General features: G+C 41.6%; 1 protein-coding gene and 1 long non-coding RNA gene across 15 annotated transcripts in view; one reads left to right on the forward strand and one right to left on the reverse strand.

Moving 5' to 3' along the window:
- LOC309654623 overlaps positions 1 to 2,994 on the forward strand; it is a 457,474-nt gene extending 454,480 nt beyond the window's left edge. Inside the window, exon 2 of the long non-coding RNA XR_014260351.1 lies at positions 2,887 to 2,994. This is a non-coding gene — a long non-coding RNA (uncharacterized lncRNA). The remainder of the gene's footprint in view (positions 1 to 2,886) is intronic.
- ENTREP2 (endosomal transmembrane epsin interactor 2) overlaps positions 1 to 24,082 on the reverse strand; it is a 398,164-nt gene that overhangs the window by 124,837 nt on the left and 249,245 nt on the right. The gene's annotated exons all lie outside the window — the stretch shown is intronic.

Raw genomic sequence — 24,082 nt, forward strand, 5'->3', positions numbered from 1 at the left:
GACCTAATTGAAATAAAGCGGTGTTTATTGGAGGTTTGTTGACACTGCAGCCCTGGAGACACAGACCCAAGAAGCACTTGAATTGTGTTCCCACAGAGTACAAAATGAGGGAGGCTTATAAAGGCAAAAAACCACAAGGTTACGTAAATGGTCAAGAATTAGGATCATAGGTGGCAGGAAGTAAGGGTGCTTGTTAAGCAAGGATTGGCTGGGGTTGGAAATGACTGCATAGTTTCGAGGGGGGAGGCGAGACTTTGAAACTACAAGGTTGCCGCTAGCAGCTGCTGGCAGATGTTTTGAAAACGGCTGCTTGTCCTGGAGTTGGGCACAGCTTAGAAAATTCGAGTTCTCAGTGATGCAGGGATGTGTCTGACACCACATCCACAGTGGCCACCTGGTTCCATTTTGGGTGCCTGAACCACAGTTACTCCAGTCTGATTTTTAAATGATCTTAAATATGTCATCACCTATAAAGATATGTGAATGTAATGAGAGATGAATTTTTTTTTTTTTATGTTTACTGGCAGTTTCTGTGGTTGAGGAATGTGCTTACGATTTTAGTTGCTGGCAATAAGGGCAAGCAAGAATTCAGGAAAGATTGTTTCTCCATGTAGAATTTACATATGAGTTAATCTGGTGACTTAACCTCTGCAGAAAGGAGTTTCAGACAACTTAGAACATGCTGTGAAAGCATCTGCTATTCCAGAGTAGCTATGTTCTCCATATTTAACCCAGAGTATTTCTCCACTGGCCATACCATGCAAGATGACAGAGACCTCATTCTTTTCTTCTAGACTTTAACCTAGAGCAGAGGTATTCTCACAGGTCAATGGCACCAAGAAGGAGAATGGATAGAGCTAATACCCAGAGAGGGACAAGGCAGATAGGCTTTGAGAAAACTAAGCAAACTGAAATGGGTAAGACTAAAAGAAAAGACTTAGAGAAAAATATGAAGATACTGAAGGCAGACAAGAAAGATCCCACATATGCATAACTGGAGGTCCTGAGGGAGACAACAATTATAAACAGAAAAATAGAAATTAAAGAAGATGTAAATAAGTAGAAATACATCCTATGTTCACGGATCAGAAGACTTAATATTGTTAAGATGGCAGTACTACCCAAATTGATCTACAGCTTGAAGACAATCCCTAACAAACTCTCAGTTGGATTCTTTTACAGAAATTGACAAGCTGATCTTAAAATTCATAAGAAAATTCAAGTACCTAGAATAGCTAAAACATTCTTTAAAAAGAACAAACTTGGAGGACTCACACTTCCTGATACCACAACTTACTGCAGCACTACAGAAATCAAAGCAGTGTGGTACTGGCACAAGCAGACATATTGCTATGGGCTGACTTGTGTTGTTCTGCCCTTCCCCCACCCACAAAGTTCACAGGTTTAACTCCTAGTACCCCAGAATGTGTCTGAATTTGGAGATAAGGTCTTTAAATAGATAAAGTTAAAATGAGGCTGTTAAGTGGGTCTCTAATCCAGTAAGACCAGTGCTCTTATAAGGGCGCCGTCCCTCATCCCTGGAAGAAACACCTGGGGTGTGTGCACACAGTAAAGGCCGTGTGAGAACACAGTGAAACGGCAGCTGTCTGCAAGTCAAGGAGAGGCCTCAGAAGAAACCAAACTTGTCAACACTTTGATCTTGGACTTCTAGCCTCCAGAATTGTGAGGAAATAAACTTCTGTTGTTTAAGCCACCTAGTCTGTGGTATTTTGTTATGGGAGGCCTAGTAAACTAATACACGTATAGAGTGATAGAACAGAATTGAGAATGCAGAAATAAATCCATACATCCACGGTCAACAGGTTTTCAAAAGAGGGGCCATGTTAATTCAATGGGGCAATAATAAACGGTGCTGGGATAATGGATTCCCACATGCAAAAGAATGGATTTGGGCCCTGACCTCACACCATGTGCAACATTAACTCAAAGTGGAGCACAGGTCTAATGTAAAAACGAGAACTATAAAGCTCTTAGAATGAAACATAGTAAATTTTCATGACCTTGGGTTAGACAATGATCTTTTAGATAAGACACTAAAAGCACAAGTGATACACATGAAGATTGATAACTTTGACTTCATCAGTTAAAAACTTTTGTGTATCAGAAGATACTCAAGGAAGTGAAAAGACAATTCAAACAGTCCAGGAGAAATTATTTGCAAATTATATGCATCTGACATGGAATATATATGCAGAATATATAAACAACTCTTGCAACTCAATAATAGACAAAAATCCAATTAAAAAAATGGGCCAAGAATTTAATAGACATGTCTCCCAAGATGTAAGAATGGCCAATCACATGAAAAGATGTTCACCATCATTAGTCATTAGGGAAATGCCAATCAAAACCATAATGATATAATAACTCACACTCACCAGAATGGCTATAAACAAAAATACAGATGATATCAAGTGCAGACAAGGATGTAGGGAAATTGGAAACCTCACGCCTTGCTGGTGGGAATGTAAAATGGTACAGCTTCTGTGGAACACAGGTTTGTTGTTCCTCAATAAGTGATACAGATAATTAGTCTATGACCCAGCAGTTTCACTCCTAGATACAGACCCAAAGGAATTGAAAACAGGTGCCCAAACAGAAACTTGCATACGAATGTTCACAACAGAACTCTTCACAAGAGCGAAAAGGTAGAAACAACACAAATGGGGCTTCCCTGGTGGCGCAGTGGTTGAGAATCTGCCTGCTAATGCAGGGGACACGGGTTCGCGCCCTGGTCTGGGAAGATCCCACATGCTGCAGAGCAACTAGGCCCGTGAGCCACAACTACTGAGCCTGCGCGCCTGGAGCCTGTGCTCCGCAACAAGAGAGGCCACGATAGTGAGAGGCCCGTGCACCGCGATGAAGAGTGGCCCCCACTTGCCGCAACTAAAGAAAGCCCTTGCACAGAAACGAAGACCCAACATAGCAATCAATCAATCAATCAATCAATCTTTAAAAAAAAAAAAAAAAGAACACAAATGTCCATGTACTGATGAATGGATAAACAAGGATAAAGGATAAAAGGTATACAACGGAATATATTTCAGCTATAAAAAAGAATGAAGTATTAGTACATGCTGTAACATGGATGAACTTCAAAAACATTATGCTAAGTGAAAGAAGCCACTCACAAAAGACCATGTTTGTATAATACTACTTACAAGAACTGTCCAGAATAGGCAAATGCATGGAGCAAAAAGTAGATGAATGGTTGCCTAGGGCTGAGGGGGGTGAGGCATAGGGAGTGACAGCTAAAAGGTGTGGGATTTCCTTTGAGGTGATTGAAATGTCCTAAGATCCTATGATGATGGATGCACAACTCTAAGTGTGCTAAAAACATTAGATTGTGTACCTTAAGCAGGTGAACTTAATGGTATGTTAATTATGTCTCAATAAAGCTGTTTAAGAAAAGAAGAACTTGAAGAAGGCCAGGCTTGAGAATCTCTAATAAGCTGCTCCTTCTGAAGTATAATGAGATGTAAGACTAAGACAACAGTCATAAGAACCATCCAATGGAGGCACTTGGGGCCCAGACTTTCTGAACCAAGAAGAAGAAGAAGAATTTTTAATTAAAAAGTTAAAGTGGAGGAGAGTCTGCCATTAAAATAATTATTTCCATCACTATCACAAGGCACATTTGTTGTATTTTAGGTAACTAGTGAACATCATTCTGATTTACAGAAAGTAGTTTCATCCCTCTTCTGCCACCTCCAGGTCCTGCAAGAAGGCCTTTAACTGGTCAGGTCTCAGCCTCCTCACCTGCAGAAAGGCAGGGCTGAGTTAGACAAACTCTTTTGGTTGTAAAATACTCTTCATATATGAAATAATTCTAAATAAAAAATCATACACACGTTGGCCTGAAAATAGAAGTCCCATCCTGAAAGTAACATGTATAGAAATGCCTCGTTGCTCATTCCTTCGGTGTCCACATGCTGGAGCATCCTGAGTCCCCAGAGCGTCTACAGGCCATCAGGGGAGTCCCTAACTCGGCTCTGGTTTCCTGTAAGTGATACAACTCTGTGACTCTAGGACTCACGGAGGTCCCCATCTAAAACTCCTCTGAGGGAATGAGTCTTCAACAGTAGCAAAATACCTCCAGGAAACGGGGGCGCTGGTTGTCCTGTAACAGAGACGTCTGACAAAAGCAGGCTTCAGGGGCTGCATGAACAGCCCTGGCCCTAGGATAGTCTTGAGAGAAGGGCAAAATCAAAGGTCGTAAAATCAATTATGTATGCATTGTGATCCAGTGCTTTCAAAACTATACCTCCCCACTTACAAGCAAGTACCTGTTCTCTCAAAGAGATCTACCACATTAAAATATATCAACCTATACTATGAAAATCGCTTCTGAATTAATCAGTGCAATATGCACAACTCAATCCAGGATGTTCACAAAAATGCAAAATAAGTTAACATCTACAAAAGTATATATAGGTATGTTTATGATATGTGATTTAAAACTAAATTCTTCTCCCTTGTTTTACAGGCACATTAAAAACCACACACAACACTGAACTAAAGGCACAATCTACTGCAGTAAAAAGTAAATAAAACAATCCTCCCCCCGCCAAAAGCTGTTCAAACACATACAGTGAGGCAGGTCACACACAGCATGTGTGCACATGTACTGCTGGTCTGGCTCACACCTGCCCACGGTCTCTCTTAGCCCAACGTTCTCCCTTCACTAAGCTGTGTCCCACTCACTGAATCGAATTTAGCTCACACAGCTTCTTCTGTGTGACAACTGAGAATCAGCTTATATATAAGAAATATATAAGGATGATGAACTTTAGTACAGTCTAGAAACGTGAGAATGATTCGTGTGAGGCATGTCGCCTTATGGACCACGGGGTTCGGTCCACTCATTTGTTGACCAGACTTCCAAATGTACCTCTGGAAGCTGCCCATTTGGTGGAAAAGGATAAACTTACTGCAGTACAGTCCTGCAACAAAAGTTTCTTTAGTTAACACAGAAAGATTAATGTAATATCCCCAACTCCAAACATTTTCAAAAACTAAGAACTTATGTAAAGTTTCTTTATAGCTGGAGGGAAACAAAGTCAGATGCTTTGTCCTTTGTACTTGGACAACCCTATCTCTCACCTGGACAAAAATAAAGGTGTTGTAGACTAGTGATAATTGCCTTTCTTAGCATGGAAACTGCTCAAATGAGTAAACCCTGTGCTCAACCAGGACTCTTACTTGTGCTTGCTTTTCCCAGAGCACGAAGGACCTGTCTACTCTGATTCCCTGAAAACTTGTGAATTGGGTATGGCGTACATGACAAGCCTGCTGTGTAGAAAGCTGACAAGCTAGTTTGCTACACACTCCCTGGTTCTCTAAGAGGATACCCCAGAAACCTGACATGAAAGGAAACACCACCACCCCCCATCCTTTCCTTGCATGCGCACAAGACATTTGGGCTGCTGTGGGGAGCTATCAGAAGCCTTGAACAGAGAAAAGAAGACAGAATGGCATTCCAGGGAATAAACAAGCTTGATCTCAATCAGACAGAAGGAGGCACAAATAAGGCCTGGGGAAAGGAGGGGCAGAGGACAGGTAAGATGGAACGGACCGTGTAATAGCAGGGAAAAAGGCAACCTTATACATTTAAATTTGTTAATTTGAGAAGGTAAGACAAGGAAGAGCTAAAGCCCCATACACAGATGAGCATCGCATGCATCTGGGAAGGAGGAAAGAGCAGGGGAACCCTGCCTGCTTAGGCATCTGGCCTAGCTGGCTTGGCCATGGCGTTGCTTCCAGCAACTGGGGAGCCTCTGTGGGAAGGAATTCTAAATGCACAAAAGGCCGAGGAGCTTGGTTTTCTGGAGGATTCCTGCCTCTTGAAGTTGGCAACTTCATCCCTTAATCTGGCTGGATAAAATAAACCAGGGCATCTTTTTTTCTTGAGAAGCATGACTGTTGTTTTTTCACTCATTCAGATGTTACTAATCCCACAAGTTGGAGAGATGTGGTGTGGGAAAAGCAAATGTGAGCTGATCGACTGCTTCCTAGGATCCAGTCAGTCATTACAAAGGTGCTTATGAAATCTTCTTAGGCTACTCGATTGTTTATAACTATCCAAGTGGTTCATACTACTTACGCATCTTTTCTTTTCCTTTCACATTTACCTCTAAGCAAATTACCTAGTTTAGTGTGGTTATTATTCTGGACATTTAAAAAATGTATACTGGGAAATTTCACATAGAAATTAACGTGGATACATCCGTGATGCTTATGCTGAATCTTTTGTGCGCAAGTGTAATTATTAAGTGCAACTTACAGAAATTCAGCCCTGCTCATTGCCATTTAGTATTAATATCCCTTCACATTGTTACTTGAGTGATCCTATCAAGGATGATATTTTCTAAACTTATAAGTAAATTATACAACCCAAACAGCAAGTGACTGGTTTAGGAACGGACGTGTGACCCAGTTCTGATGAGATGAGATGTGAGCGTCCTGTGGAGGGGACCTGAGAAATGTTTGCTTGCTCTCAAAAAAGAGGTTTACGGGGGAAAAAAAGGTTCTTCCTGCACTAGACATTTTGCATCTGCGCGTAATGCCTCAAGCAGTGGCAATCATCTCGTGGCCATGAGTAGGGCTGCGCCGACCTGTCAGCACATTGAACCTGGCAGAATGGAAAGCTGGGAAGATTCTGGGTCCTTGGTGACTGTGCCAGGCTGCCGACCCAGCTGACTCTGGAGCAGCCCACCTCTAGGCTTGTCATTTAAGACAGTAACTTCCTCTGTTGTTTCAGCTTTTGTGAGTTGGGTTTTATATCACTCACACCTAAAAGCAGCCCCAAAGCATCTCAACTGACCCCTGTAGATGAAGGGGTCCCAACAAGAGAACTGTATCAGCTGGTTGTCCACAGACCTCCCCGGCCATGTGCCAACCCCTCCACCTGGCTCAGATCTGCAGACATTCGAACATTGGCTTGAGATGCTGCTGAAGTTCAGGTAGTGGAGCAAGATCACAGGTTGGTTGTTGGCCTCCCTCTGCGGCAAAGAGACATTTAGATGTTATCTAGGCCCGGGAGGGGGTTTGCCCAGAGATCTGAAGCCTGTAGGTCAAAAGCCTGTAACTTGTTTGGAAGTCCTGAAGACGCCACCTCATATTTCACGGGCACCATCTGAGCTTGCGTGACACCCCACCTCAGCCATGTTTCCTTGTGAGCACCACCGAGGACTTCACTCCCCCCGCACACTAGAGCCTCAGAGGGATCACAGGCTCCCCCCTCCCTCCACAACTCCTCAACTCGCTCCTCCTCCCCAGCAAGGTCACTCGTGGACTTGGCCTTTTAGGCACTCCCACGCTTTCCAGGGCCATCCTTCATGAGACCGAGTCTTCAGTTCCCTGTTACCTTCCTGGAGCTGGTCCCTGACCCCTGAGATCCCACTCTAGGCTACAACCTTAGTCCCCAGTTTTCTTGGAAGGAGGGGACAGGAAGTGACAACGAGGAGCTCAGGAGAGCCAGTCTGTTCTTGTTGCCTGGATTCCTGCAGCACCCCCGGGCCTAGCCATGTTTCCTGCTTATAACCGACCCTCATGTGATGATGACCAGGGGACAGCTAAGCTTTGATAGCCCAGGCCAGCCGGCCGCTAGTTCTCGCTCCTCCTGTGGCCACTCATGAGGCCCGGGGTGGGGCTGTGTCCGAGGCTGACCCACTACTGCTCCCCATGGCCTGTGGTAGAGGTGAGCCGAAGTTGGGGGTCAGAGTCCAGCGAGATCCTATGGGCCAGAGGTCAGGTAGTCTGGAGAAAGGCTGCATCTCTGGAAGAGGCTGGAGTGAGGAGCAGCCTTCCCAGCCAGAGTAGGGTTAGCCGGCTGACCCAGGGGACTTCCAGGGAGGAGAGAGGGGGCTTGTCTGGCCTACCTGAGGTGACAGTTCTGGGGGAGGGCAGCTGACCCCCTTGAAAGAGAAGTTCTAAAGCAAGACAGTGTACATAGTCTGCCAGCCCCAGTGCCCCTTCCCCACGGACGGAAAACAATCCCACCCTATCTGTCTCCATGTCTTCCTGTTAATCTACCATGGCCTTAAGGGGATTAAGGCCGTCATGGCCACCAGCTGGGCCCCAGCATTGGGGAAATTCCATATCCGAAAAAATGATCAGGCAAAGCAAACTCCTAAGATGTACAGTGGTTTGAAGGAAGGAGACAGCCAAATTCTAGAACAGATGGCTACCATGGAGCAGAACTAATGGAGGAAACAAATAGTCCATATAATAAAAACGTAATGAGAACACATAAGGAGATATTATTAGAGCACAATAAACTGCTTCTAGAACAGAATAATGCTTGAGTTTTTAATTTAAAACTTTAGTAGAGGCACTGTAAAAGAGAATGTTCCCTGCAGAAAAGCAAATTACTATTTTAGGAGGCTCAAATGAAAGATGTGTCACACAATACAGAACAAAAAGTTAATGAAATAAAAATCACAAGTGAAATATCAAGATATGAAGGGTAAAGAGCAGGCATAATATGTAAATAATTGAAGTTTGGGGAGGAAAAAAACAGGACAGAATAAGCAAAGAAACAATATCAAAGAAAAAGCAACTTGAGTTTTCAGACTGAAATTGTTCTGAAAAGGCAGACTTTAGATACCTCCAGGCAAAATTTCTGAATTTCAAGAAGAGGCAAAATCCTACAAGTATGAAAACCATACAGACAAAAAGAACAAGCTGTTTCTAGAAATAAATCAGTTTATCATCACATTTCTCACTTGCAGTCTTGGAAACTAATAGATAATGGAGTAACAGTTAGTAACTAGAGAAAAGAAGGAACTCTTCCAAGGATTCTCTACCAGCCAAAGTATTATCATGTCAGTACAAAGAAGGAGATTATCGGACATGCAGAGTGGGACGCATGCTTCCCAGGGGGCCTCTCTGAGAACACTCCATCATACTAGCACCAAAGAACCCAAGCAAACAAGGACCCATGCGAGGTGAAGACAGAGAGTAGTGAGCAATTGTGAAAACACGTGTTGTAATATTTATTTTAAAACCTTAATGGACAACGATAATGTGAATGTAAATTATACCACGATTGCTCATAAGGATTCTTGAAATAGAGGAAGGAACATTTTGGTAAGAGCCTGGACCCAAACACTTTCAGCTCACCCCAGGAACAAGGAGAAGAGTGGGGAGACGGATTCTCCTCCGGGTGGGGTGAGGTCATGAGGACACTGAGAAGATTTCGGTGGGAGGGTGTGCTGGTTAGGAAGCTCTGATCTCTCAGCTCCAGACCCGCTGCTGGAGTGGGGTCTCTGTGAGCTCTGTTTCTCTTCTGTTAGGATGGCTTCCTGTGGGTTCTTCCAGTGAGGGGCCATGAGGGGAGCCTGACAAGGGGGCCGGGGGAAGGATTTGCTTCTTCCCGATTGCTTGCTCTTCCTGTCAGTACGGTCCTAGCAGTACCCCTGCCCTGGCAGCAGCAATGCTCGCAGCCTCCACCCTCTCCCAGAACCAGCCCACTGTGCTCTCGCAAAGGTGTGCACAAGAGCAGGGCACATCCCTGCAGGTAGTAAAAGGATAACAAGAGATATCCTTAATATAATAATAACAATATAATAATATTATATAATATTAATTATATGTATATAATTATTATGTAATATTATATATAATATAATATAATATAATATAATATAATATATAATGTTATTATAATTATATAATATTATATAATAATAATAACAATATATATGCAATGTTTGCCAATACCTTTGAAAACAGATGGAATGGGGAAATTCCTGGAAAAGCACAACCAAACAAAACTGATACAAAAACACACAAAGTTGGAATAGTTCTGGGAGCTGCTGAATCTGTGATTTCAAACTTTCCCTCAAAGAAAATCCCAGATCCAGGTAACTTCACTAGTGACTTCTGCTAAACATTTAAAGAAGAAATAATACCAGTCTTAATCCTTCCAGAAAAGAAAAAGAGGAACTATTCCCATTGTGTTTTATGAAGAAAGCATAAACTTAATATAAAAATCTGACAAGGACATTTTGAAACATCAAGATGAAAGGCCATTCTTCATAAATGTATAATCAAAACCCCTGAACAAAAAAGTGACAAAATCAAGAGATTCAACATGAGAAAGTTGAGTTCAATACAGGAAAGCAAGTTGGCTTAACATTAAGAAATCAATCAAGGTAATTCAGTATATTAACAGAAAAAAGGAGATCTCTCATACGGTCATCTCAAAAGAGAAAGAAAAGTCATAAGAGAAAATTCAATATCTAGTAAAGATTTTTTTTTTTTTTAAATCTGACCAAACAAGAACCTCAGCAATCTTGAAAAAGACAGGAACTTAAACAGTCACTACAATGTGCATTAGATATCACACTTTATTGCGAAATACTGAAAATGTTTCCTCTGAGATGAGGAATAAGACAAAGAAACCTGCTATCATCACGTCTGTTCATCACTTACTGGAGGTCCCAGTCAGTGCAATTAAAAAAAAAAAAAAAGAAAAGTTTTGAAGATTGGAAAGAAAAAAAATTCTTTTTTTTTTCAAATGTCACAATTATATAGGTAGAAAATTCAAAAGAATGTACAGATGAATCATTAGAATTAATAAGTGAATTCATCAGAGTGGTCGTATGTAAGGTCAATATACCTAAATCAGTTTTAGTTTTATTTTTCAGTGACAAACAGAAAGTGGAATTAAAATATATACCATACGTGATACATTTTCCCAAAGATGGATGTAACAGGATCTCTCATCCCACATGCCCTTTTGTCCTGTAACGGGGTGGCTGCTCTTCCCTCAAGAAGTTGAGAACTTCTCCATCCCCACATCTGTGGACTAACTTTGTGACCTGCCTTGAGCAGCGAATGTGGCAGAAGTGACACCAGGTGGGTTTTGGAGCCCAGGCCCAGAGAGGCTGTACCTTCTGCTTCTGTCCTCTGGGAGCACCCCCTCTCATAGTGCTCTCCGTGGCATGTACCACTGAGGATGACAGGGGAGGCCCAGCTCCAGCCTGCAGCCAAGTTCTGAATGTGTAAGTGAGGCCGCTTGGACCAGCAGGGCTCTCCCAGCCATCATCTGAGCACAGTCACAGGATGGACTCCAAGCAAGACAAGCAGAAGTACTACCTATAGAGTCATCAGGAATAATAAACTGTTGCTGCTCTAAGCCATCACATTTTGAGGCGAATTGTGGCACAGCACTAGGTAACTAAAACACAATGCACACCACCACCAAAAAATTAGAGAGAGATGTATATTAAATTTATATCTAATGAGAGATATGCAGTGCCTCTATTCAGAAAATTATAGTACATTATTGAGAGAAATTAAAGATGAATAAATAAATATTCATAGCTTGGAAGGCACACCGTGGTAAAGATGTCAGTTATCTCTGCATTGATCTATAGATTCCATATAATCCCATCAACAATTCCAACAGGGTTTCCGTGTAGAATTTGACACACTGACCATAAAACTTATGTGCAAATGCGAAGGGCCATGAATAGCCAAACAATCTTGAAGAAAGCCAAAGTACTGTCTTTATTGGATGCCAAGATTTAATTATAAATTTATAGTGATTAAGAAAACTTGGTATTGATGCAAATACAGACTAAAAGACCAAGAGATGAAACAGAGAATCCAGGAAGTGACCCAAGGATACAAGGAGACTTCCTTGTCACAAAGATGGCATTGTGCCACAGTGGGGAAAGGACTGTCTTCTGAATAAATGGCCTGGGTCAACTGGATATTCACATGGAAAAATGAAACTACACTGTTTGATTATAAAAGTCAACTCTTGGTAAATTATAGCAAAAAATACAAAAGGGAAAATAATAAAGCTGTTTGAAGATAACATAGGAGAAAATCTTTGTGACCTTGAGGTAGGAAAACTTTATCAAGACGCCACAAAGACTATCATGAGATGAAAAGGCAAGTCCCTGAGTGCAAGAAGATACATATGTATGTGTTATATCTCTGTGTGTGTGCGTATGGCTATATGTGTTATATGTGTGTGTATACATATGTATACGTATATACCCGTCTGACAAATCACAAATAACTTGACAAAGGGCTCATTTCCAGAATATATAAAGAACTCCTTACCACAAATAAGAAAAATACATACAACGCAATGGAAAATGGGCAAGAGCTTTCATAGGTACTTCACAAGCAAGGCTATTCAGATGTCTAATAAACATATGAAAAGGCACTCAGCCTCATCAATCATCAAGGAGATGCAAAGTAAACCGTAATGAGATACCGTATGGCTAAAATAAAGATGACTGGCAACACCACGTATTGGTGATAATGAGGAAAAACAGAGCATTTATATTCTGCTGGGGATAATGTAAAATGGAGCAACCCCTGTGGAAAACTATTTGGCATCATCTCCTGAAGTTGAACCCATGCACCCCAGAATTTCTCTCCTAGGTAATACACCAAAAGATATCTACGTCAACGTTCATAGCAGCATTATTTGCAGTGGTCACCAATTTGAAATAATCCAGGTGTCCATTAACAAGAAAATACATTATAAAATGTGGGGACATAAGTACAATGGACTACTGCACAGCAAGGAGAATTAGGGAACTACCCCTAAATGCAGCAACATGATGAATCTCACTTCTTCACTGCTTCTGTGGATTCCACCCTGGGCTCCAGGGCACAGGTACCAGACCCTCCTAAAATCCCCTCCTCTGCTCAGCAACGCCCCTGCCCTCCTTAGGGTAAAAGCCAGTCTTTAAAATCATCCACTGGGACTATAATGGTGGTGCAGTGGTTGAGAATCTGCCTGCCAATGCAGGGGACACGGGTTCGAGCCGTGGTCCGGGAAGATCCCAAATGTTGCGGAGCAACTAAGCCCGTGCGCCACAACTACTGAGCCCGCGCACCTAGAGCCCGTGCTCCGCAACAAGAGAAGCCACCACAATGAGAAGCCCGCACACCGCAAGAAGAGTAGCCCCCGCTAGCCGCAACTAGAGAAAAAGCCCGTGCGCAGCAACGCAGACCCAACACAGCCAGAAATAAATAAACAAAATTTTTTTTTAAATAAAAAGAATTGTTTTAAAAAAAATCACTGGGGGAAAAACGGACTTTTTAATAAGTGGTATTGATATAACCAGGTAGCCACATGGAAAAGGAAAAATATACATCTGTTTTGCACAAATTATATCAGGATTAATTCCAAATAGATCAGAAACTTGAGAGAGGGAGAGATCCCATTTAATATTAAAAGAAAACAAAGAGTTCTTCCCTCTCTGACCTACAAATTGAGAAACTGTACTATTACTCCAAAGCAATAGAGAAAAGATTGATACCTTTAACTACGTAAAATAAAAATCTTTACATGTCAAAACCCCACCAGAAGTAAATAAAAAAGACAAATGATACATTAGGGAGTAGGGTGTAACTTGCATCACAGACAAAAGGATAACAGCCCTCCCGTATAAAGAGGACAATGCAGCTGTAAGAAGGATAGGAAATATCTCTGTACAGAGACCAACCCCCAGGATATACCTTAAGTTACAAACCGAGGACCAGGACAGTAGGACAGTGCGTGTAGCACGCACATATACAGGCAGTGTGTGTCGAGTGCACATACTCACTTATCATTTTAAAATGAAAGCATAGGGACTTTCCTGGTGGCGCAGTGGTTAAGACTCTGAGCTCCCAATGCAGGGGGCCCGGTTCAATCCCTGGTCAAGGAACTAGATCCCACGTGCATGCTGCAACTAAGAGTTCGCATGCCACAATTAGGGAGCTGGCGAGCCACAACTAAAGGAGCCCGCGAAGCCGCAACTAAGGAGCCCACTTGCCGCAACTAAGACCCGGTGCAACCAAATAAATAAAATAAATAAATAAATATTTTTTTAAAAACCCAAAAAAGCGAAAGCATAAAGCCAAAACCTAAGAGTGGTTGCTCTGGGGTGGGGGTGAGGGTGGCAGTGGCGGGGGGCAGGGGCATGGAGACATCGAAACAGAATAAACAGGACAGGGGTGACAACTAGAATCCTCCAAAAATCCTTTGTTGTACAGATTGGACTCTGTAACAGTAAACGTTCTATATAATCATGAAAGGAAATTCAATCAAAACATCTCTAAAATCAAAACAAAATGAAACAAACCAGTATACTGGGTTGGCAGCTTAACTACAGAGAATGGTTTTAAAGAGACCGTAAAATAAGTAATTTCACTGTATCTCTCTAGGGGTGTACATCCTGAGGGATAATCAAGGGATATGTGGGTGCTACAGCCCATCTGGTCCAGCAAGAAAAGATAAGAGAGAGAGATTTAAGTGACATAACAACCAAATACAAAAAGACAGAGGGACACAGAGAGATATAGTTAGAGAAATCGGAACATTGCATAGTTGATGATAAAGCAAATCACTGGTATTTATTGGGTGTGATATTGGCATTGTGGCTATTTAATTTTCTTTCAGAGATATATACTTCAGTGTTTTGAATGAACTAATATGATGCTCAGGATTGCTTGAATAATCCAAGGGAGAAATGGTAGGGGGTAGTGGGGAAAGAATGGCCAGAAGTTGTTGTAGCTGAGTGATGGGTGCACAAAGGTTCGATGCACATTATATTCTTTACCCATGCATATGTTTGCACATATTATTAATTATGCCTATGTCTGTGCATAATTATCCACAATTAAACATTTTTTAAAAACCATGAAAAATGCAGGTTCAGGTCTCAGCTCTGCTACTTAGTCATGTAGCCAAGTTTTTGCAATGTCCTATGTTTTGGGAACCACAGTTCCTTCATTTTTAAAAGAGGGCCCTTAAATTGAAGTCAGAAGGCAAATTAACAGCATAACCAAGGCCCATCATGGAGAAGAACTGAACTAAGGCTAGTTATTTTTTATATTTATATGAACAAAAAACAAATAAATACATGAGTATAATTCTGCCAAATTACTAAGAACATTTTACTTAACACAAAACCAAAGTAAAAAAAGAAAAAAAAAAAAAACCAAAGTAAGACTGCAAATGATGCTTTCAAGGGGAAATAAAGAATTGGGCATTTCAGTTTGATAATTACACAAAATAGCAATGCTATAATGGACTAAATTGATGCCCAAATGAATCTCTCAATTATTGCCAAACTCAAATACCAGATTCAATGCACTAATTCTGAGTAACATCCATAGAACTACATACAGCTATTACCATAAATAATATTAAATTTGTGGGACCACAGATGCTATGCTAAGTCTGATGTGCCTAAAACTTTGCTGACATATTCTGCCCTATTGTTTCATAAAAAAACACAGTAATCAGATTAGGTTAATTATCAAGCCACAAACAAAAGATTCTTCCTTTTAAAATACCTGGGTAAATAGAATAATTTAAAATGAAGAAATATTTTAATAAAAATAGTCAGGGACAGACCTCAAAGCATTAAGGAACTAGATCTGTACACTCTTGGGGTTTACATTCAAAGACTCAATCAAATTTAAACTCATCACTTATGCAAAACGGAACACGAATCTCCCATTAAAATTATCATAACTGCTGGCTTGTTAACATGCTCAAGTGTATTACACATACCAGAGGAAAATTCAATATTATATCATTCCAATAATGTTTCTATTTTAATGCAGAAAGCATGGAGTTTGACCATAAAGCAATGGGAGATGCTACAGATTCATGCAAAATTTCCTTTCCTGCTTTAGAGGGCAACCACTCAAGGAGGCGGCAGGTGTCACAGCAGCGAAGTCCAGAACAGCCACACCTGTGACAGGTACGGGATGGCGAGAAGGGGGAGTCGAGCCTGATCCACAGAAAAGACCCGAGGTTGAGGTCTGGTGAATAAAGGGGACCAGGCCAGGCGTCCTCCCGGGATGCTGCTGTGGGTGTGGCTTTTTCACCGTGGGAGGGCAAGTAATTTTGAAACCACGTGAACTCACCTCCCAGCTGCCTTCTTTTGAAAATAGGCTCTCGCTGGGTTTATCAATCGCCCACCCAAACCTGGCTCTCACAGTTAGCACACAACTCCTGATGTCAGGTGTAAATTTTCATCGTTTCCAGACAGCTGTTCATACATTGATGGCAAGTTCCCCACACACTTGGAGTAATGATGTCTTCCTGTCAGTTGGCTCAGTGTGACAGGTGCAAACCAGCAAAGATTCGGGGGAAACCAGTGTCTGGATGCTTGCTCCACACATCTACTGTCACACAGCCCTTCCCTCTGCAAAACTGATACCAAGAGAAGCCAATTTGCTAAGAATCACATGTAAAATTAAAACCTAAAATTTAACCATATGCCCCCTAAAATACCTATTCTATTTTTTGTTAAAGCTATGAAAAATAATTATTCTTCACTTCTACGTTCGTGCTGCATCCTCAAACTGAGAGAGAATCCTGCAGGAAGGTGCTAGAGTGTAAGCAGATTTTGGCAGGAAAGAGCTCTCTGCAGGAGGCCCCTTTGTCTTGTCACCAGCCTTAAACCAGGCACCCCCAGGCTCTACTCATCTCCGGCCCAAGCACACCTTTCAAATCTTGGTAACCTGTCGGTTCTTCCTGTAGATCAAAGACGTAGAAATGAAGAATAAGTAATTAACCGATGACCAGATCTCTTCATTAGCTTCCCCTTCAGTAATCACGTGAACAGAACAAACTGTGTGAACAGGATAGCATCTAAAGAAAGATCACGAGGATTGACAAGCCTGCACACGGTGGGGAGGGTGATGGGTCTGACACCCCCCCGCCATGTCCACGATTAACTGAGATTACTTCCTTTTTTCCCTTTAAAACTTTCATGGCTGAGCAGAATCTTCAGAGGTGGTTTTGGGGGACACTGAGTTCACCATCTCCCCAGATTGCCGGCATTCTGATTAAAGACAACTTTCCGTTCTACCAACACCTGCCTCTCTTGAGTATTGATTTTTGAATGGTGAGCAGCTGGACCTTATTCAGTAACAAGAGAGCTTCTCATTGCGCCCATGGACACTGAACATATCTGCAAACAGTAACAGCAGCCTCCTTGCTTTTCCTTTCAGATGAATGGAAACAGGAGGTTGTGTGGGGTTTTTCCACACCTACAACCAGCTCTCCAACTCTCAGATGCCAACTCGGTGTCCAACAATTCCAGTCAATTCTGACACTAACTAACCAGAGTTCGTGCAAGCCCCAGGGTTCAGGGCTCAGCCCCACACCACTGCCCCCACCTCGGAAGTTAGTCCTGAGACCTGGGGCCACCTGTACTTCTGGCTCCAAATCAGGGGTTCCCATAACCCCTGCTGACGTTCAGTAATTTACTAGAATGGCTCACAAAACCAGGAAAACAATGCTTACTGCTTTATTATAAAGGATACAACTCAGAACAGCGAAATGGAAGAAACACATAAGACAAGGTGTGGAGGGCCTTGGTGGGTGGCACAGAGCTTCCTTGACCAACCCCATTATTTAGGGTTTTTTATGGAGGCACGATTGATTAAATCACTGGCCATTGGTGACTGAACTCAATCTCCAACCCCTCTGCTGTCCCAGGAGGCTGGGGTCCGGGGCTGAAAGTTCCAATCCTCTAATAATAGCTTGGTCTTTCTGGGACAGCCCCCATCCTGAAGCTGTTTAGAGGACCTCAGCCAAGAGCCATCTCGTTAGCAGACAGAAGTCACTCATCACTCAGGAGACTGGAAAGGTTTTAGGAACTCAGTGCCAGGCACAGGGAACAAAGAACAAATGCATATATTTATTATACTGCACAGGTCTCCCAAGTTCTTTCAACCCTCAGGTTTCTCCTGAGAGACTAGTAGAAAATCTGGGCCAAACCCTCCTTCAAAGCACTAACTAGCTTTTTCAAACAAGAAGCTCAGACAGCTCTAGTCTCCTCTGCAGTAAGACAAGGATGTTTAGGTTGAGTGAATTATCAGATCACCAACTGTTGAAAAACTCTGTGAATTCCCAACTATCCAAACTAATTCCTGCCATGCATTTGACAGGGGAGCATGGGAAGGGCACTTCCTGACCCCATGCTCCTCTGGCCTTCCTGTTGTACCTAAGGGGGGATTAAAAGGCTAAGAAACATGTACGAAGGCACAGGGCCACGGCCCACAGGAGCCTGAAATCACAGAATGCTTTCCCCCAGCCCCATAAACCTTCCCACCACATTAACATGGCTTCAGTACACTTACGGTGGATTTTAGCTGAAAGAGCTGCAAGACACAGGGAGCAGTCCTTAGGGAAGTCCAAGCCCAAGGGAAACAGATGACTCTGAAGCCTCTGGCACCTCCAGCAAGAACAAACATCAAACAGAAACCAAATCCCAGCCCTGTAAACATAAAATCTCACATTTATGGCCTACTGACCTCAGCTCTTATTACCCAATACACGATGTTGGTTTTTCGACAGAAAATTACACGGCAAGAAAAAACAGTCTGAAGAGACAGAGCAAACAACAGAACCAGATTCAGAAATGGAAGTGATTTTGGAATTATTAGATGGGGTATTTAAAATAACTATGATTCATATGCTAAGGGCTCTGATGGGAAAAGTGAACAACAAGCAAGAACAGATGGGTAATGTAAGAAGAAGATGGAAACTCTGAGAAAGAATCAAAGGAAGTACTAAAAATCAAAAACACTAACAGAAATGAAGCATGTTTTTGATGGGCTCATTAATAGTCTGGACACAGCAAGGAAAGAATTAGTGACCTTGAAGACAGATCAATAGCAGTGTCCCAAACTGAAATGCAAAAAAATAAAAAATAAAAAAAGAAGAAAGAAAAACAGAAAACAGAAGATCCAATCCAAGACCTGTGGAACAATTAGAAAGGTGTAATATATACATCACACCAAAAGGAGAAGAAAGAGAGAATGGAACAGAAGAGATATCTAAAGTAATAACGACTGAGAACTTTCAAATTTAATGACAGACCTCAAGCCACAAATCAAGAAAGCTGAGAGAATACAAAGCAGGAAAAGTCCCCCAAAATCTGCACTTAGATATATCATATTCAAACTGCAGAGAACCAAAAACCAGGAACAAATCTTGCAAGAAGCCAGATAAAAAAATTACACCTGCCTTGTAGAGCAACAAAGGTAAGAATTACAGTGGACTTTTTGTCAGGAAAGCAAGCAGGAAGAGATGGAGTGACCGTTTAAAGGGGTAAAAGAAAAAACCCACCAACCTAGAATTCTGTATCTGGCAAAATTATCCTTCAAAAGTGAAGGAGAAGACTTCCCTGGTGGTGCAGTGGTTAAGAATCCGCCTGCCAATGCAGGGGACATGGGTTTGAGCCCTGGTCCAGGAAGATCCCACATGCTGCAGAGCAACTAAGCCCATGCACCACAACTACTGAGCCTGCGCTCTAGAGCCCACAAGCCACAACTACTGAGCCCGCGTGCTACAACTACTGAAGCCCGCACACTGCAGGAAGAGTGGCCCCTGCTCGTCACAACTAGAGAAAGCCCGTGTGCAGCAACGAAGACCCAACACAGCCAAAAATAAATAAATAAATTTATTTAAAAAAACGTGAAGAAGTAAAGCCTTTTTTGGTGTTTGTTTCTCCAAGAAATAAAAATGGAGGGAATTTATCTCCAGCAGACCCGCCCTGAAAAAAATGTTAAAAGAAATTCTTTGGGGAGAAGGAAAATGAAATAGGTCAGAAACTCAGATTTACATGAAGAAAGGAAGAGCACTGAAGGAGAAATAAGGGAAAGTAAAATAAATCTTTTACTTTTCATATGTTTAATTCATCAAAAGGATAACTCTCTCTTTAAATAATAGCAACAATGTGTTGGGTGATTATAGCTTATGTATAAATGCAATGATTGATAGCAGTGTCACAAGGGAGAAAAGGAAGAAATTGGCAACACTGTTATAAGGCACCTGTAGTAGATGTGAATCAGTATAATGTTATTTGAAGGTGAATACAGATTAGTTTAAAATGTATGTTGGAAACTCTAATCAACTATACTCCAATTTTAAAAAATAACAAAAAATTAAAAAAATAAAATGTATATTGGAAACTCTAGAGCAACCACTGAAAAAACCTGTAAGAGAAGTATAATTCTTATGCTAAAGGAGGAGATAAAATGGAATCATGCTCAATTAAAACCAGAGAAGGCAGGAAAAGATACAAAAAGAAACAACAAATAAATGAAAAGAATAGAAAAATGTTACAAACATGGTAGTATGGATCATGTTAGATATGTATCTAACTGTCAATTCAACTATCAACTATATCAATAATCACATTTAAATGAGAATGACCCAAACACCCCAATTAAAAGACAGAGACTGTCAGAGCAGATACAAAAGCAGAGTCAACTGTATGTGGTCTACAAGAAACCCACTTTAAATATAGAGACTCAGGTAGATTAAAAGAAACGGGATGGAGAAAGTTACATCATGCTATGGTAATCAAAAGAAAGCTGGAGGATCAAGAATTAGCTTCAGACAAAACAGACTTCAGAACAAGGAAGATTATCAGGGAAAAAGAGGAGCATTTCTTAATGATATAAAGGTCATTCTCCAAGGAGACAGCACAGTCTTTAGCGTGTTTGCATCTAACAACAGAGGGTCAGAATAAACGAGGCAAAACCTGACAGAATTGAGAGGAAAAATACACAAACCAACTATGATAGTTGAAGACTTCAACATCCTCTTTCAGTAATTGACAAACCAAGCCAGCAGAAAATCAGTAAGGATACAGTTCAACTGGACAGCACGAACAGTCGATTTGACTTAATACGATCTATAGACGACTTCATCCAAAACAGCAGAACCCAGGTTCTTCCCAAGCTCACATGGAACATCCACCGAGACAGACCACATTCTGGGTTAAAGAACACACATGGACACATTTAAAGGCGTAGAAATCATACAAAGTATGATCTTGGATCACAGTGGAATTAAATGAGAAATCAGTAACAGAAAAACAGCTGGAATTACATGAGAAATCAGTAACAGAAAAACAGCTGGAAAATGCTCAAATATTTGTAAATTTAAGAACACAATTCTAAATATTATATGGTTTAAAGAAGTCTCAATTAAAATTAAAATATATTTTGAACTAAATGAATATGAAAATACAGCTTGTCAAAATTTGTCATGTGCAGCTGAAACAGTGTTTATGGGGAATTTAGAGCATTAAATGCATATAATAGAAAAGAAGAAAGATCTAAGTATCAATAATCTAAACTTGCACCTTAGGAAACTGGAGAAACAAGAGCAATTTAAGCCTAAAGCGAACAGAAGAAAGGAAACAATAAAAATTGGGGCATAAATCAATGAAACTGAAAATAGGAAAACAGAGACTTGAAGATGATATTGTTAAGAGAAGGAAAAAGACAAGCCACAGACTAAAAGAAAATATGTGTCAAACACGTCTCATAAAGGACTTGTATCTGAAATGTATGAAGAAATTTAAAACTCGACAATAAGAAAACAAAAAACCCGATTTCAAAAATGAGCAAAATTCTGAACAAACCTATCATCAAAGAAGACACATGGACGGCAAGTAAGCATATGAAATAATGCTCAACATTACTGGTCATTAGGGAATTGCAAATTAAAACAATAATAAGATACCGTGGCACACCTATAACAATGGTTAAGATCCAAAAACTGACAGTGCAAATTGCTGCAGCCAACAGGAACTCTCATGTGTTGCTGGTGGGGATGCAAAATGGTACAGCCACTTGGGAAGACAGTTTCGATGTTTCTTACAAAACTAGACGAAGCCTTACAATATGATCCAGCAACCACACTCCTAGGAATCTACCCAACTGATTTGAAAATGTCTGCACATGAATGTTTAAGGCAGCTTTATTCATAATTGCTAAAAACTGAAAGCAACCAAGATATCTATCAATAGATGAATGGATAAACAGAAACTGTGACACATCTATACAATGGAACATTATTTGGCAGGAAAATGAACCATCAAGCCACAAAACATACGAATGAATCTTAAATGCATATTGTTAAGTGAAAGAAGCATGAAAAAATACATACTATGTACTATGGTCTGAATGTTTGTCTCGCCCAAATTCGTATGTTGACATCCTAACCCCCAAAGGTGAGGATACTAGTGGGTGGGGCCTTTGGGAGGTACTTAAATTATGAGGTGGAGTCCTCATGAGTGGGGTCAGCCTCATAAAAGGGGCTCCAGAGAGACCCCTCGCCCTTTGGCCATGTTAGGACACAAGAAGTCTGTGTCCTGAAGCAAAGCCTTCACTCAACCATACTGAATCCTGGATCTCTGACTTTCAGCCTCCAGAGCGTGAGAAATAAATTTCTGTTGTTTATAAGCCACCCAGTCTGTGGTATTTTGTGAGAGCAGCCTGAACAGACTAAGACACTGATTCCAATTACATGACATTCTGGAAAAGACAGAGAACTTTAGCAACAGCGAAAGGATGAGTAACTGCCATGAGTTTGCAGGGAGCGGGGGGGTTGAATAGGTTAATGAGCACGAGGGATTTTTTTGAGAGGTGAAACTATTCTCTGGATACTGTAATTGTGGATACAGGACACTACACGTTTGTCACACTCCACTGAATGGTACAGCACAAAGCACGGACCTTCCTGTATGCAAATTTTAAAAAGTTTTTAGGAAGTAAGAGGATTCCAGGATGCAATGCAGAATGTGGCAAAACAATCTGTTTTATAAAAATAAGAAGCAACCTCACTGAAAGGGGTAGGAGGGAGGGGAGCTGCGCTGAGTAACCATGGAAATGAGTGAAGTCTGTAAAACTAGAGGCAAAGGAAATGGCATGTCATCTGAGTTCTAGTTGACAGAGTTGCTTTCCAGGGGGTATGGTCCACCGTCCTGATACCACTGCACATGTGTCCTGGCACCGACAAGTCAGTAAACAGATGGTGGGCGGTGAGAGGCTGGCTTCTCACTGCTGGGGTGGAGGCGAGGGGGGCGGAAACTAAAATGACCCCCGTGGTCATGGATTAGAGTTGGGGAATCACTGTGGACTCATGTTTAGCTTAATATAGATACCCAGGGGTACATATTGCAAGATAATAGATATCCGGTCTTCATCCCAGTTCCTGGCACAGAGCTCCTAAAACACCTGTAATTTCCTAAGTGATAAGAATGACAGGAGCATCTTCTGTTATATTTGATTTCTGTCCCCACTTCCTGAAACAAACCCAGAGCATAAAGGTGAAAGGAGTGACTTTTGTTATTTCATAACAAGCCCTTTTCCATCACACCTGAGTTATGTTAAAGAGATGACTTTTGGAAAGTCCCTAAGCATGGGGGCTGGTTGCCAGAGGAGGTTTGGGATTTTCAGCCCCATCCCGTGACCTCCAGGGAAGGGAGAGGGGCTGGAGGTTGTTAATCACCAATGACCAGTGATTTGGTCAATCATGCCTACGTAATGAGGCCTCCAGAAACCACTCACCAAAGGTTGTGGAGAGCTCCGGGTTGGTGCACCCGTGGAGGTGCCGGCAGGGAGGTGCGGAAGACAGCACGGAAGTTCTATGCCTTTCCCCCACACCTTGTCCTCTGCATCTCTCCCATCCGGCTGTTCCTGAGTTGTATCCTTTTATAATACACTGGTAATCCAGTAATTTAACGGTTTTCCTGAGTTCTGTGAGCCATTCTGGCAAATTATTAAACCCGAAGAGGGGTCGTGGGAACCCCCAATTTGTAGCCAGTTGGGCAGAAGTTGCAGGTAACCCACGGACCCACCCTTGCCATTGGCATCGGAAGTGAGGGGCAGTCTTGTGGGACTGAGTCCTTAACCTGTGGGATCTGATGCTAACCCCAGGCAGTTAGTGTCAGAATCGGATTTAATCATAGGACACCCAGTGGTGTCAGGACAGCTGGAGAATTGGTTGGTGTGGGAAAAACCCCACACATTTGGTGACCACAAGTGAAGTATTGAGAGCAAAGAGAAAAGAGTTTTCCTTTCACAATCAGAAATATTTATAGGTCTGTATATATACATGTAAGGGTATGCATATGTATATTTCCATGTTCTTGTAACAGGGAAGAACAAATCTGACTCCATTTAGATCTGTTTCTTTTACTTTAACCTTTGTATTCTATAGCTTTTGCTTCCTTAAGAATGTTGCCTATAGCCTGAAATATACAGGAGAGCCTATTCT

Source organism: Balaenoptera physalus (assembly GCF_965194825.1).
Source record: "Balaenoptera physalus genome assembly, chromosome: 2".
Taxonomy (NCBI): domain Eukaryota; kingdom Metazoa; phylum Chordata; class Mammalia; order Artiodactyla; family Balaenopteridae; genus Balaenoptera; species Balaenoptera physalus.